This window comes from Toxorhynchites rutilus, chromosome 3 (genome assembly GCF_029784135.1).
Source record: "Toxorhynchites rutilus septentrionalis strain SRP chromosome 3, ASM2978413v1, whole genome shotgun sequence".
Classification (NCBI taxonomy): domain Eukaryota; kingdom Metazoa; phylum Arthropoda; class Insecta; order Diptera; family Culicidae; genus Toxorhynchites; species Toxorhynchites rutilus.
This window is the reverse complement of record NC_073746.1, coordinates 152,347,259-152,362,659: the sequence shown is the minus strand read 5'-3', so window position 1 is coordinate 152,362,659 and position 15,401 is coordinate 152,347,259. Positions and strand designations below refer to the sequence as shown.

At 36.9% G+C, this 15,401-nt stretch overlaps 1 protein-coding gene and 1 non-coding gene across 2 annotated transcripts in view; both read left to right on the top strand.

The window, feature by feature from the left end:
* The window catches only part of LOC129777103 (homeobox protein 5), a 399,412-nt gene that overhangs the window by 67,502 nt on the left and 316,509 nt on the right, over positions 1–15,401 (top strand). The window lies entirely within an intron of this gene.
* LOC129780981 (U4 spliceosomal RNA) lies at positions 13,219–13,358 on the top strand. The gene has a single exon (XR_008744052.1). It is a non-coding gene; the product is annotated as a U4 spliceosomal RNA (small nuclear RNA).

Sequence of the window (15,401 nt, the reverse complement as noted above, 5' to 3'; positions counted from 1 at the left end):
GATTTCTTTAAAAAAAATTACAACTAATTCTAATTTTGATTAAAGTCAGAATAGCGATATAGTGTATTCGACAAAGTTATAGATCTTATTAAAATATGAACTTTTGTCCAAGACGTCAACTTTCTACGGTTTATAGTTTTCGGAATATATGGAATTTTTGTATAGAGACTTCTGAAAAATAATATTTTATTCGTGACATTTTTGTGTTTCAATTCTCGCGATTGACATGTTCTTGACGTGTTTCTAAATAGAAAAAAACTTTGCGGAATATGTAAATCGCGATGATTCATACACTAAAATGTTACGAGTTAAAAATGAATAGAAATTTTTCATAGAAAACATGAAAAAGTTGTCGTTGTTGTTAACTCTTCCCTTGTAGCAGTGCCCTTCTTCCGGTGTTTGGGTGACTTGTTGGAAATTGTATGGACTATTCATATACATTTTTTTGAGAATTTATAAACCTTTTTTTTCAAAAACGTTTATTAATCAAACTCAAGTTTAATAAAAATATGCTTTTGAGAAAAATGAATTACAACTTTCAATTTTTTTTCAGCGTAGTTTTATATATTAGGCTGTCAAAAAAGTCCTGCGGTATTTCCGCGAGGTGTCGTTGTTAGCGCGTAGTTCTAGTTGTATTCATTGTATCGATTTATACTATTTATTAATACATTCGCGACTTTCATCTATGCTGCAGTATCTTACTACCGGTATCCTATTCGCAGTTCCGCTAGCACTGCCGCCAGGAAAATATCCACCGCCAAGAAAACAACATTACCAATAAACACGCCAATACGAGAGCAAAAACTTCGATAAATATGTTCCCCTTCGCCAATCGCACTGCAGCCGCCAAACGATGGAAAATGCGCGCTGATCTTTCCGCAGGTCAGCTGCATCCGTTTCGCTTATTATTTTTATAACATGAAAATTTAGGTTTGCTCGTTTTCCTCCAATTAATTAGAGTGCAATAATGGGATGAGCTTTGGGCACCTCGCCTCGGCCGCTTCGGAGGAAAAACATCCGAAGCCGCGATTAGCGTGGCTTTCCATTGATCCGCCCGTGTAGTAAGTGTGATTGGCACCTGTTTGGAGGTGGTACCGGAGAGATACCGAGAGGCCCTGCCGCGGCTTATGATTTTTTATGTTAATTTTTTTTCCTGCTGTAATAACTGTGCTGTGCGCGGAGGCATGATATGTTTTCGTGCGGAGCCAAGGCGAATATATGTATCCTACTTATTTGCACCGAAGATGTTTGCGGGGTGCACCGATAACTGCGTTTATGCCTCGCTGCTCATTTTGCATCGTCGATGTGGGGGTGCTAGGCGCAGGAAGGAAGTGCCAGATTTACCGGAAAAAGGTCATAAAGCGTATCGCTCACCGAGCTTCAGCTGCAATTTCAACCAGGAGCATCATGCATCTATATGAGTGTGTAAAATATTACAACATATTAGAACTTCAGCTTAGTTTCAAATGATAAATGCTGACAAATGATAAATGCTGACGTAAAAAGCCCTAGTCAAGATTGCCAACTATAATTCTCAAAAATCAGGAAAAATTAGAATAAAAATCAGGAAGAAATCTGGAAGCTCATATTGTGTTGTTCGGAAAGTTCGTGCCGATTTTCAAGACCACAAAAGCATCTTTTTATTAGGCAGATTTACATATTTACATTCAATTATATGTCAGAGATGAACCAGCCTTCGGCTGAAAATCTCTTTAATAAAGAAAGAAAAAAAAACCTATTTTATTCTACATTCTACATTCTTACTTTTTTGTTTCAAAATCTTTCGCTATCTTTCACGCTTAAATGTTTATACTGGCCATAGAGTTGAATCTTGCTGGGATCTTTTTATCGTTTATATTTTGACGTGGGACTACGTCTAACCGGAGTATATGGGGGGTAAAATGAAAACCTAAACACAGAACATGCAGGAAAAAATGAAAGATCCCAAATGCTTATAACTCGAACATTTCTTACTGAATCGGAAAGATGTTTGCATCAATTGATACGGAATATTTCTACGCTTCTATCGCAGTTAATAAAATGTTATTTTTCATTAGATAAACAATTGAATAACTGTGAAATGTCAAACGTTACTTAAACGCCCTAACTGCCTAGTTTTGTTTGGCCCGATCTACGGTTTCCCGAACACAGACTTCAAAATCAATGTACCTGTGGGAATCCGCTTAGCAAATATACATGCAAGTAGGGGGTATTTTTGTTCCAACCGAGCTGTGTTTCCCTAATACGGACTTCAAAATCAATGTGCCTGGGGGAATCCGCTTTGCAAATACATGAAAGTCGGGGGTATTTTCGTTCCGACTGAAATGTGTTTCTCTAACACAGACTTCAAATTCATGGAGCGTGGAAAAATTGGCATTGCAAATTCATGCAAGTCGGGGGTATTTTTATTCCGACTGAAATGTGTTTACCTATTACAGAATTCTAAATAAAGATGTCTGGGGAACTCGGAATTGCAAATACATGCAAATCGGGGGCATTTTTGTTCCGACTGAATTGTGTTTGTCTAACACAGACTTCAAAATCAAGATGTCATCATAACAAACGTATAAGGACTGTCATGAAATTTACCTGTAACGAAGAACATATTCTATCCAAATGCATGAATTGACCTCACATGGCATTATACAATCTTTTTACTCACAAAGCAAAAGTATTGAATTCAATATAATATAATGAATTCGGAAATTGTTTCAATCGATCAAAATTAAATCAATACAAACAAATGATTGCTAAGCTAAGGTAGTCCCACGTCAACCTTGGGGTTATATCATAGATATAATCCACCCATTTTTTTCCCCAGAAATCTGTGCATCACTATAGTGAAATGCGGAGAAATGAATATTCAGAAATTCTTTGGATTCGTCGTTCATACTTTGGAATTAATCTTTACTCGCCAAATAATAAAAGCAGCAGCGGTGAATGAATTGATGATATTTTTCTTCAATGTTGATAATATTTGATACTATTATAGATATATGTGTTATAGTTTCACCATTAAAGTTGATTCTACTTTGAAATTGACAAGCAATGGTTAATATTAATGTTAATATTTATTATTTATATTTAAAATTTATTTTTTTATTTTGTCTTTGATTTGAAAAAAGTAATATTACACTTTGAGACGTATTTCTTTAATCGTATATACACACACCATACAGGGTACATCTTGATTTCGTTATTATTTCCCCAATTCGTCAGCTTTTCTGGTTTCATTGGAAAGTTTCGGAACATTTGGGCGTAGTGAAAATAGTTCGGGATTTCCACTTTGGAAGAGTTTATTCAATGGAACGATCATACATATTGATTAAAAAAGTTAGGTACACCTTTGTAAAAGAATAATTTATTTCATGAGGTTCCCATCATGATTACTCCGGGAAGTCGTGTACCGAAAGGGGTTTTTCTATATTTAATTTTGAAAAATGTAATTAGTCAGCTTCACGAATTTCTTACACTCTACAAATATTTGCACCCAACGATTTGCAACTAGCACAGATTTTTGGTTTCTATTTTTTGACTCAATTATTGTAATACGTTTGATAATTTCCACTAATCTAACAATATGTTTAATATATCTCAATTGAAAGTGCTTTTTACGAATGCTACTTTCAATCTCCGTTCATTTAATACACCCAGGTTTTTTTTTACGCGGGGGATACGTACCTCGTAAAAAAAACCGCGTAGAAAAAACCCCGTTAATTGGAAAATCCGCATAAAAAAAAACCGCGTTAATTGGAAAATCCGCGTAAAAAAAACCGCGTTAATTCGAAAATCCGCGTAAAAAAAACCGTGTTAATTGGAAAATCCGCGTTAATTGGAAACTCCCCGTAAAGAAAAAAAGGTCACATAAAAATCCTCTTGAGAATCGTGATGGGGTGCGGCATACGCTCTGAGGGAGCTTGAAAGGGAGAGATATGAACTGAGAGAGAAGTGATGTTGCTCAGGTTTACGCGCAAAAATCGCGCTTATTTCATTCCTAAATGGGATTGATGCTATGCATGAATTTCATTGTGTGTGGCTCTCGACGAGCGGACTTAAATACATGTACATGAATCTTTCTTCCCCCAGCCGTTATGTGGGGTTGGATGAAACTTCGTTGCACACGAAGGTCGTAAGGAGGATTTCTGCTTCGCAGTGGTGTGCTCATCAACCCATTCTTGCACAAGCTTTATGCTATCTCGAGATACTTCTTCGAGATTCTTCTTGCACTTGCAGATTCATCAGCTAGCGACCCAGCTTGTATTTCTCCTGGAAATGCTTTCTCTGCAGCGCTAATTGCCTCTGTTCCAACTCTAACTGCTTCTGGTCTAATTCTTTCTGTTCTGTCAGGCATTTGCGTTGCAAAATCTGTCCTCCGACTTGACGTGGTCGTTCCCATCGAAACTGGCATAGGCGGTGGTGAACAACGCGGGCAAATTGAATCTGTGTTCGCTACAGATGCATCGAACCTGGCACATAGGTGCGGCACTAATATCCGTCAATAGCACTAAGTTCCGTCATATGGTCTCAGGAAGCATGAGGGACAGATTTGATATTGCTCAGTTTTTTTTACGCGGTGACCGCGTTAAAAAAAACCGCGTTAATTGGAAAATCCGCGTAAAAAAACCGCGTTAATTGGAAAAACCGCGTTAATTCGAAAATCCGCGTAAAAAAAACCTCGTAAAAAAACCTCGTAAAAAAACCGCGTAAAAAAAACCGCGTAAAAAAAACCTGGGTGTACGTTCGTTTAATACAACCTGTAGTGTTTCTCCTAGGCTAGCCTTCCATTTTTCAATGTAGTCCACAGTATCGTAGAAATGTTTCATAGACTTTAGAAATTTAAGAACACTAATTAAAACATCAGAAATAACAAAAAATTCAGTGGCAAATGCATCGTCTTTTTCAACAAGGCAGAAAATGTTTCAAAGGCCATCAATTTGGTAGAAGTTTAACTGATGGGGTTTTAAATTAATCGCGCAGAACAATTCTCTTTTGGAAGAAAATAGGAGCGCAATCCGTCAGAAATACTCCTCTCGACAAAAGATCCAAGATTTCATGATTTCTTTAACCATTAGTTACCATGCTCAAGTAATTTAGCATACTGTTTACTGTTCAACTCTTCAATCGTGTATGAAAATGTTTTTAAACTTTCACAGAGAAGCTTTCCATATCGAATGTCAAATATTCGATTTTATGTCAATGACAGCTGTGAAAAATTTCTGCGAAAACAGTGAATAAAATTCAAGTCCAAATTCAAATTCATTTTTCCCCTGGCTTCTTCTAATGAGTTTTTATTTGTGTTTGGCTCGAAACTAAACGTTGCAATGAAGTCATCGTTATCCATCGGCTCTGTTCACCATCGTTCTGAAGCAATTATTGGCCGATTTCGTAAATCTCAATGCATTGGTTAAACATATGACTGGGTACCGTCATCCGGGGGCAGATTGATCACCGGGGTGAAATTGATCAAACGTACTCATAAAAACAAACTGAATTTTAAAACTTTTATATATATATATATATATATATATATATATATATATATATATATATATATATATATATATATATATATATATATATATATATATATGGCACGATCAATAATCATCTGTGGGTTCTTTACAACAGTTTTTTTTCATCGAATAACTTGTTAAAATTTAAAACAATTTATATTTTTTTTAAATAGAATTTTCGTTTCCATTTTTAAGCATTGTAAAGAAACATATTTTCAACGAATCAAATCAAAACATATTAATTCACACTCAGCTGATGCTTTATGAGTTGAAATAGTAATCAGATAGTTACAATTACTATTAAACCAAGTGAGAAAAACCAACTTTCCAAAAATAAAAAAGAAATAGAACTTTCCTCGGAAACGGCTGAACGGAATTGAACGCAACAAGTTTTATTCGGCGTGAAAAAGTTTGGGGAACGCAACAAGTCAAAACTAGCTCATTGGTGCCCATTTCAAGCGTTTCGGTCACATTAGGATAAGCCGTACGGTCTCCGGATGACTTGCAGCTCAAATTTTAGATCGAGCCACGACTACAACTACAAGATGGATGCAATCAGATTAGGTATCCTTGAATCCTAGAGTTATGATTTATATTACCATACTAGCGTTCTACGCATAGTCACCAAGTGAGAAAAATGCAATCAAAGTTTTTCCATATTTGTCCACCAGAACCTTTAAGCATTTCAGTTTAGTAGTAAGGAGTGAATCGAAAGGTAACTTCAAACTTTCATCAACCCAAAATAATAAATAAATGCGAATACAAACAATCAAATAGCAAACTTTATTTGAGATCAATATACAAAAATAGCGTAACATCATGAATTACAAACAAAAAGTTAGTTTCTGAAGTACAAACGAATTTTATGTTTAATACCTTTCATCCGTTTTTGCACAGTTTCTTCGGTACACGTTGCTGAAACGATTCTCCATATTTTCTTGAAATGTTCCATGTTATGAGCAGCCTTGCCATCCTTGCGAAAGATTCCTTTAACAATCGCCCAATAACGCTCCATTGGGCGCAGTTGTGGGCAGTTAGGTGGATTGATGTCTTTTTCGACATAATCGATGTGGTTTTCTTTCAGCCAATCAATCGTTGAATGGGCATAGTGGGCGGATGCCAAATCCGGCCAAAATAATGGTGGCAAAAGACGCTTCTAGTGGCACTCTTTTCGGTGTATTTCGGCGTTGATCGTCCCTTTTGTGAAGAAAATGGGTAGCCTGCCAGATAAGCCCCTATTGCCCGAATTCCTCCCCCCAATGAACTTTTCTGAGTCAGCAATATCCACTTCAACAGCTTTTGTTGAAAAACTGGGGCCTAGTCTTTCTTGACATACGTTTCATCGTCCATCAAAATGCATTGCTGATTGTTACTCACAATTCGACATACATACAGTTTTCACTATCTGAGTTTAGCGGTTACTTTTTGTTTATCATTTTGCTTAGCAATATTCTAGTTCTTATACGTCCTCAGACAATCGATTTATGTTTGTTGAACAAATACACAACATCTTTGTCCAATTTAGCGTCACTGGCACTTGATTTTCGCCCGGATCGTGGCAAGTCTTTAAGCGTATCATGTGTCCCAAATTTCTCGATAATTGCTTCCACACTTGCCGGTGCAACTCCCACTCTTTTGGCTGTTTGAATATAAGTAATACCCTTTGAAGTACACCAAATGTGTAGGATTTGTTTTCTCACTTCTATTTTGATTCGCGCCATCTTCGTTGCTTTAATTTAACACTCCTATGCTCGCGCGTAGGTCTGTCAGACCGAGAAATCAATAATTTGTTAATTTCTCAGAAAATATCAACACTACGACTTTGCGATTCTCTCTAGCTTCGTTATTCGTCGTTCGTCATCGTTTAGCGTATCGCATGTGTTGGTACGAAGGGGACGTATGTCACTCTTTTAACAGTTTCGGTCTGAGACATTGACGCGAGTATAGGAATAACTTTTTTGGACAAGTGACTTTGTTCATATTCTAGAATATGGTTGAATGAAATGTATAGATTAATGTTAGTGGCGATGAATATTTATTGAATATAATGCATAACATCATTACCGGACCATTCTTATTTGATTTTAGTCTCTTTTGTCACAGGAATTTGAATGGATTCATATATTAACTATTCATCGTTATATTCGTCGTTAGATTCATACGTGCAAAAGCACAATACAATTGTTTGACTTTCGTATAGTTATTCCCTAAATAAAATGGTCACACATCTACACAATTGTGGAAGAATTTCACTTATGGAAGAATTGTAAACAGTAAACTGTAAACTAATCGGTTTATATTATAATAATAGTTTTTAATAGTTTAATAGTTTACCAAGAATACAGAGACAAAGAATATTTGAAATATGCCAACTTTATATTCCAGAACCTTTATCATCTGATAATTATCTAGAAGGTCGTTATACATTCTCCTCTTCCATAAAAGACCTAAAAAACACGCTACAACTGCATGAAACGCAAAAAAAAAAAATTTTCCCGAGCATGCAGTTATGGTATGTTCTGATTCTTACTCCAATGAAATCACAATCGATTAATACGTTCACTGTCGTCGCAATCGCTGTTCGTTAGATGCGCTACTCTTTCGTATTAATCTTGCCGACAGCAATGTCTGTGTTTGTGGCCAAGGTTACCACGACATCGTACACGTTGTTTGGTCGTGCGAGGGGTATGTTGATTACATGTCCCGAATATATGTTTTCCTTAAAACTATCGATCTTCGAGTGTGATTGTTCTTACATCCTCTTCCCCTCCTTCTCGTCCTTCGCGAGCTATCGGATCCCTTCCATTAGAATAAGTTGAATTGTAATACATATTAGATGTAAGGATAGTTTTTAAGAATTGAGTGTGAAGTGTGAGTGTGAATGAGAATGTGAGTAAGAGTGTGAAGATTGTTACAATCTCCTTACATCCTATCCTTTTCCTAACGAAAATGTGTCACCCTTCTAAACTCGAGTCGACCGCGAGTAATCGGTTTCCTATTTTATTAACCATAGAATTAAGGAAACATGTTAATATATTCTAGTTAAATATAGTTAATAGTTAGGCTCCTTTAAACTTATGTAACTGAGCCTGTAAAAATAAACGATTTAATAAAAAAAAGCTCGATCAGCTCGATCGGACATGATTTAGGGGTGCCTCAAAGCGCACAGTTTTGATTTTTTGATCCTCGAAAAAGGAAATTTGGAAAATCGAAGGAAATGACTTAAAAATGCATGAAACGTCGAGATCTGGTGTCATCTCGAAAAAAATTATTGGCAGAAAATCGACCTTCTGGGAAATTTTCTAAATTTCCCTTTTCTAAAGACTTTTCTTGATTTTTTTTTCTAATAACTGTGAACAAACAATAAGTTTTTTGTTGTGTTTTTATAATGTGATCTGAAACACCTTTGCAGAATATAAATCTCATTTTTTTATCTCATCTGTTTATTTTATTAGGCTCATTTAGCAATTCAGCTGTAATAGAGCCGAATTCATTCGTGTACATTTTTTATCTAATGCTATTTTTGTTGTATATTGCACATTAACAATTTTTAGGCGTAGTAGTATTTCTATTTTATCCATACACATTTTTATCTATTACGCAGTAGCCATTTAGGCGTTAGAGTATTCCTATTCTATCGATACCAGTGCTTGGAAATATCTGTATCACATCAATCTTTTCAGCTGAATTTCCGGCCACATTCGATCATTAAACCATTGCATTCAGGATACCGAAAATGAGCCAACGCCAAACCTCACGATCACAGCAAGCCCCTCACAGTTGATTCATCCAGTTTTTTTCATTCTCTTTTTCTTTCTGTTCTGCGTTCACGGAATGTGAGCAAAACAAAATATCCCTAGTTTTGTCATTCATTGACATTAACATACTAGTTCATTCACTATCAGCATCGTTCTCGGACACTGACGAAACGGAGAAATTCGTTGAGGAAGATAAGAAAGTACAGAATGCTCATAATACTGACAATAAATTAAATTGTTCAAGCATGCAAGGTTTCCGTCTCAGTTAAATTGCTTTCATTTTACATAGTGAATATGCAGTTCCAAATCCACTTGTCAGAAATGCTTCAAAAGAAGAATTCCGATGTAAAAAATACCGTCTTGACTCAAATTTCAAACATTTATTTTTTTTTTAATTCTGAACACACGAACATAAAATGGTGGTGTCCAAGACACGACCGCAATGGGAATATTTCGAGCTTCCTTTTGCAAACGGATCAAACTATGCTATAGGATTAGCGGATGAAATTGCCAACATTTAGCTTTGGCTGACATAGTTTGCATTCGCTGCTTGGATCGATTCTGCAGAATGCCCCCTCGCCGTCCAAGCCTAAGCAATCCTTAGCTGTGAGTGTGCATGCAGATCTTGCTCTTTTGTTGGCATTTCCGCTTGCGCCACCGATTTGCGTTGCCCTCTCGGAGTAACTTCAAAAAAAACTGAATAAGCAAGGCACTGACTTAATGAGAAAATCACACACATATCGGGATATTGAAAATGAACAGTCAGAACATTCCTGACAATTCAATGGCAATGAATGAATGTGAATGAATTCTCATGACTCGAGCTTTAAGGAAAGCTCAGAGAGCACAGAATGAATATGAATGAACACAGTTGTAAATTTGTTTGCCGTCGAATGAATGACAGTAGCATCGACAAGCAAAATGCTGATAAAAATATATTTTCAATGTTGCTTAACAAGCTCAATATTTCCAAGCTCTGATCGATACACACACGATACATTAGTAGCGGACATGCAATCAATTAGGCTGCAAAGACCCCCATAAATCTCATTGTTATAAGGCACTAACTGACCCGGCAAACTTTGTCCCGCCCAAAATTTATTTTTCGTTATCACATCCACGTTTTCTTACTAAGCGCACGTTCTTGGGTCTAATCGCAGAGCTGTTCATTGATTGATCTTCTAATCTATCCTTTAAAATTATTTTTTACTATAAAATTTCAGTACTTTTACCAAAACTTGACATTATAATATCAAATAATTTACAGACATAATTCTCGTGCAAGATTTTTCATCCACTTGCAAATAACATGTTTCTCCGTTACATGGAATAAAAGTTTGATACAGAAAATATGGAGACAGCCCTATATCGAACAATTTCTTTCTTGAGTTTTGCTCTTATCAACACATTCGGCGATCTATTTTTATTAATATAGATAGAAGACGATATAGGAGTGCATTTTATCAGAGAGAGGGGAGGAGTGTCTATTCACCATATAAACGGTACGTGTCCTCTAAAATCTTCGCATGCCAAATTCGAATCCATTTGCTTGATTAGTTTTCGAGTTTTGCAAAAATTTGTCTTTCATTTGTATGGCAGCTCCCTCTAATTTGGTTTCATTTGCTTGATTAACTCTCGAGTAATGTATGAATTTGCGTTTCATTTGTATGGCAGTCCCCCTCCCCCCTTTAAGAGGCCTCCCTTAAACTATCATAAGATCCGTCCCCGCCCCAAAAACCCCTAAATACCAATTTTCATGTCGATCGGTTCAGTAGTTTCCGTGCCAATAGAAACAGGCAGACAGACAGACATACAGACAGACAGAAATCCATTTTTGTATATATATAGATTCGCCAACAAGGTGTACACGTGTTCTTTTTTTTTATTTGTTCGAGAATTAGAAACCAGAAATGAGTGCATCACAAATGACAAATCACAAATGACATGAAAACTACAGCCAAATTAGCCGGAATTAAAGGATGGTTATGACCAAGAATGGTAGAATGAAAATAGCATATTTTCACCGCTTCTGATGCGACTGTTGGATCCGAGCAATGCATTCTTGGTCACATTCACAGTTCATATTGAGACGTAACTCTCGCACAAGGGCAGTATGTGATGGTTACCAAAAAATATCGACCGTTTGCAACTCTGGTGGATGTATGTTTCCTCGCTTTGAGTTTTTCTGGCTAAGGGAAAAAGTGCTAATGCAGGAATTCCATTTCTCCATGCAAAAGTTTAAATAAGGGAAAACTTCTACCTTTAGTTCGTTTGTCGATCTCGAACTCGGTAAAACCCAAAATATCAATAAAACTAATTGAACTTAACGTAAAACTGAGTTCCCAAATCGAATTAAGTTAAAAGTTTCTTGCGTCAAAAGTCAAAAGTTTACCAATCAAAAATATTAAAAAAGTGAAATCGTCTGTGAAAGCTGCTAATATTATACTTTCTAACAACGAAAAACGACCAAGTTTCGCAAAAACTCACATGGTTCGGTGTTAGGTTGTACTAGAGTTACATAAGTTTCAATTTCATAAGTCTTTATTAGGATTATATTCGTCTTCAAAAATTCTTCAAGGTTTTCATCTTCTAGGATGGAAAAGGGGGTCAAGCTCAATGATCTTGATGGGCTCAACGATTACTGGCGTGATTTGCGATTTAGGAACGTTACTTCTCCTTTTAAATCATTTGGATGAGGATGTATGATATTGGCTGGTATCTGTGCGACTGGATAGAGTAGAAATCTTTTGGGGACCCTAATTTGAAGAATTAAGGTCATGGTAAAGCAATATGCTACTGTAGATGAGCAAAAAACTAATTCAGAGGCATGCGAGAATATCAAGAAGTCTATCCAGCAAAATTTAGTAAACAGTCTGTCCAATCGATTTCTTCAAGGGATTAGCGGTAACCAAAACGTTGAAATGACTGATTATTGAAATATGAAAATAGATGTTTTTGACGTAGAACTACGTCTTTCATTAAGGGTGCCAAATCAGAAAACAGGTCACGTTTTTATGAAATAAAGTTAACGTTTATAACTATTTTTGCCGTGAACGGATTCTGGCGATTTACATACCAAACGCATCGGAAATTCCCTAAGATTTGTTTGATATGCTATACATTACAATCCCATAGTCTGTATATGGTTTAAATTGATGAGAATTGGAAGCATTCCCATTTCCTCATACATTGGTTCTGTCCATTTGTGTGCTTTCCCGAACAGAGCTGTCAATAAAGAGCAACTTATCGACGAGCAACGAAGGGGAAATCGTAAGATGTAAAGTCTCCGTGAACAAAGGAAAAGAAGAAGAACGAAGGGGAATACTTGCCTAGAGTATAAACAGTGGATCTCGTTGCGGCAAATTTCATTCTTCGTGAGGACACCGACTGGACAACGCCGTTGCTGGGTGAGCTGGACGGCGAGGGATCAAATGATTTTCTCGAGGCAATGGGGGTGGAGGAGTAATATGAGGAAAGAGCAGAGTTTTCCAAGGTCCTTTTTGAAGGCTACAGACGAATGAAATGAAGAAGTTTAAAGTCTATTTAATTCTACAAAGAAATGAAGTAAAGGTAAACTTTCAGTATCGTTCTAGATACGAAACAATGAGCATCACCTGTTATTCCTTGTTTTGCGCCATCACCTGTCTTCGTTTCGGACTGAACTTCGGACGCGACCAAATTACTCACTCGCTGATGTCTCTGACATTGCAATCAAACTGACGGCATTGCATTAATGATGTGAGCTACACAATTGTGTGGGGAACCATCAAGCTATAGTCAGCGAATATCTGTAATATCTGTATCTCATCAAGAAAATAAATGTTCTGGATTTTGTCACTGATTTGGTTTCGCATGACGGTAGGAAAACTCTCTCCACAAAGGACGACAGCTAAGCTAATATAGACTGGCAATATTAACAGAAAGGGCTTCGTCAAGTTTAAAAAATTTGCTTTGCGCAGTTGGTGATATCGTAAACAATGAGGTTTTACCGAGGTGCGACTATTACTAGAAGGAAAATGTTTCAGAAGACACTGTAAAATTATCTCGAGCTGTATTGTTGTTAGAAATTTTTTTTAAAGCGTCCATTATAGAGAAAAATGCACAAATAACAACAAATTGAGAAAAACTAAATTTAAAACGTTTATATTTCAAAATGTATAATACAGTCCTGGGAATCACCAACAGGTTCGCTCAGGATTTATCGTTAAGATTAGCGCAGCAAAGCAGGAACTGAACCACAACGAGAACGAGTGGAGAAAAATAGGCAGCATAAAAATAGAATCTACGACAACGAGACCCGGAAATCGGACTTAAAGCGGAAAGAATTGACCTTTTAATTAGATTGCTCCCCTTTTCAGACCAGTTTTGGAGGCGTGCTCTCCGCGAGAGCGGTGTGCTTTTTTTTCGCTTCTTCTACTCACGTTTGTGAACGTGTTGTTACACCTATACCAGGCCACACCACACCACGCGCTAATGTGGACTTGATTCTGGTTGATATTTCCAAACTTGGCCCACCCAAAAGGTGATTTGGCGCGACCGGCCGATTAGTGCTGTACTTTAAGTGGATCGAGTTCTAGCGCATGACGGAACCCCGTGTATGCGCAGGAAATGTGCGTCTCTCACACAAAAATCGGAGCAAAAAAATAAAACACACGCTCGCGCGGGAACCAAAAGTCGAGAGGTCAAATTCCGATGATCTTTGAACGTGCTGAACGCTTGGTCGCTAGGGATGATTCACTGGCACTGAGGTTCTGAGGAATACGGAATGATTGAAAATTGTGGCCGAAATAGGGTTCGAGTATCGGCGCAAATTGTTATGATCTTTGGTATTCTCTAAGCAAAATGAACATCTCTAGGTGCCCCACTGAATCAAGTGCTGCTCGCGTCGTTTATATACACAGGCTCTGCAGCGCTATCTGTGTACTACATGCAATCTATATTTAAAATAGGTTATTCATAAAACGACCCGATACGACCGGAGAATTTGAACCAGCAGATGACCCGTCTGTCTCCCACTCAATCTGCCAGTCTGTTGAGTTTGAACGCGCTGTTTCTTCCCTTCTGAAAAATCTTCTTTCTTTCTATTCTGCTGTGAATATGTCGCGGGGTTTCTTAGTCGAAAAGAGAAAACGACATGTCAAGGGAAGAATGTTACGTTATGAAGCCATGATGATGCTAATTAATTCATTTGCGCATTGGTTGGTAAATAATAAGGTGAAATCTGTAGGTAAAATTGGCGTTCTGTTGGAAATATTTAGAGATATGTATTAATAAATTACAAATATGTCCATAGTTAATTCTTCAACTATGACGGTGATGATGGTCCCGCCTCCTTCCCCTACAGAGATTTGAGCAAGACGAGTTATTTAAAAGATTTTTTTTCTCAGCATTGAAATCAGTTTAGCAAAAAAAAAAAACGAACTGATTTTATCAAGATCAAAAAATTGCAATGTCAAAAGACAATCCAATACTCAGTCTCGTCCGCCACAGAGCCGATACGGTCCCGACAAGGCCCTTGCAGCCAAATGGTCCACCAAGACACAAGTCCAACCGCCAGTCTTGTTTTGGATTGACTTGAATATCCCCATCCAGAGAAATCGAGAATTTTCCTCCACGAAAAATTTCTAGACCGGCCCTTATTAAACTTTAAAATTTTTATCCTTCATTTTGTAGACTTCTTTTATTTTTTTTTTCAACTACTACAATATAAAAACATCAAAATAAAAAATACAAATAGTCCACCATCACCAAGATCATGACAGACACAATAGAGATAAAAACAAAATAGAGAAAAAAAATAATGTTAAAAAATTAAATCGTCTACACTTCATAATCCGTTATCCGTTCGTATAAAACATCGTCAATTAAAATTTTCGTCATAAAGTAAAAAAAATCACTCAGCTGTTATGAAAACACAGCTTTCACATGTGAAACACAGCTTCTCTTAAACTCTGCTAATGTTGTTGCACGTTCAATATGTCTTGGCATCGAGTTGAAAACATTTATTCCTTTGAAATACAACGATTTTTGTGAAGCACATGTCAAGAAATGGAGTGTTCCTAATTCATTCGCGTTTCTAGTGTTATAACTATGAAAGTCACTTCCTCTTTCAACTCGAGGTAGCAAACCG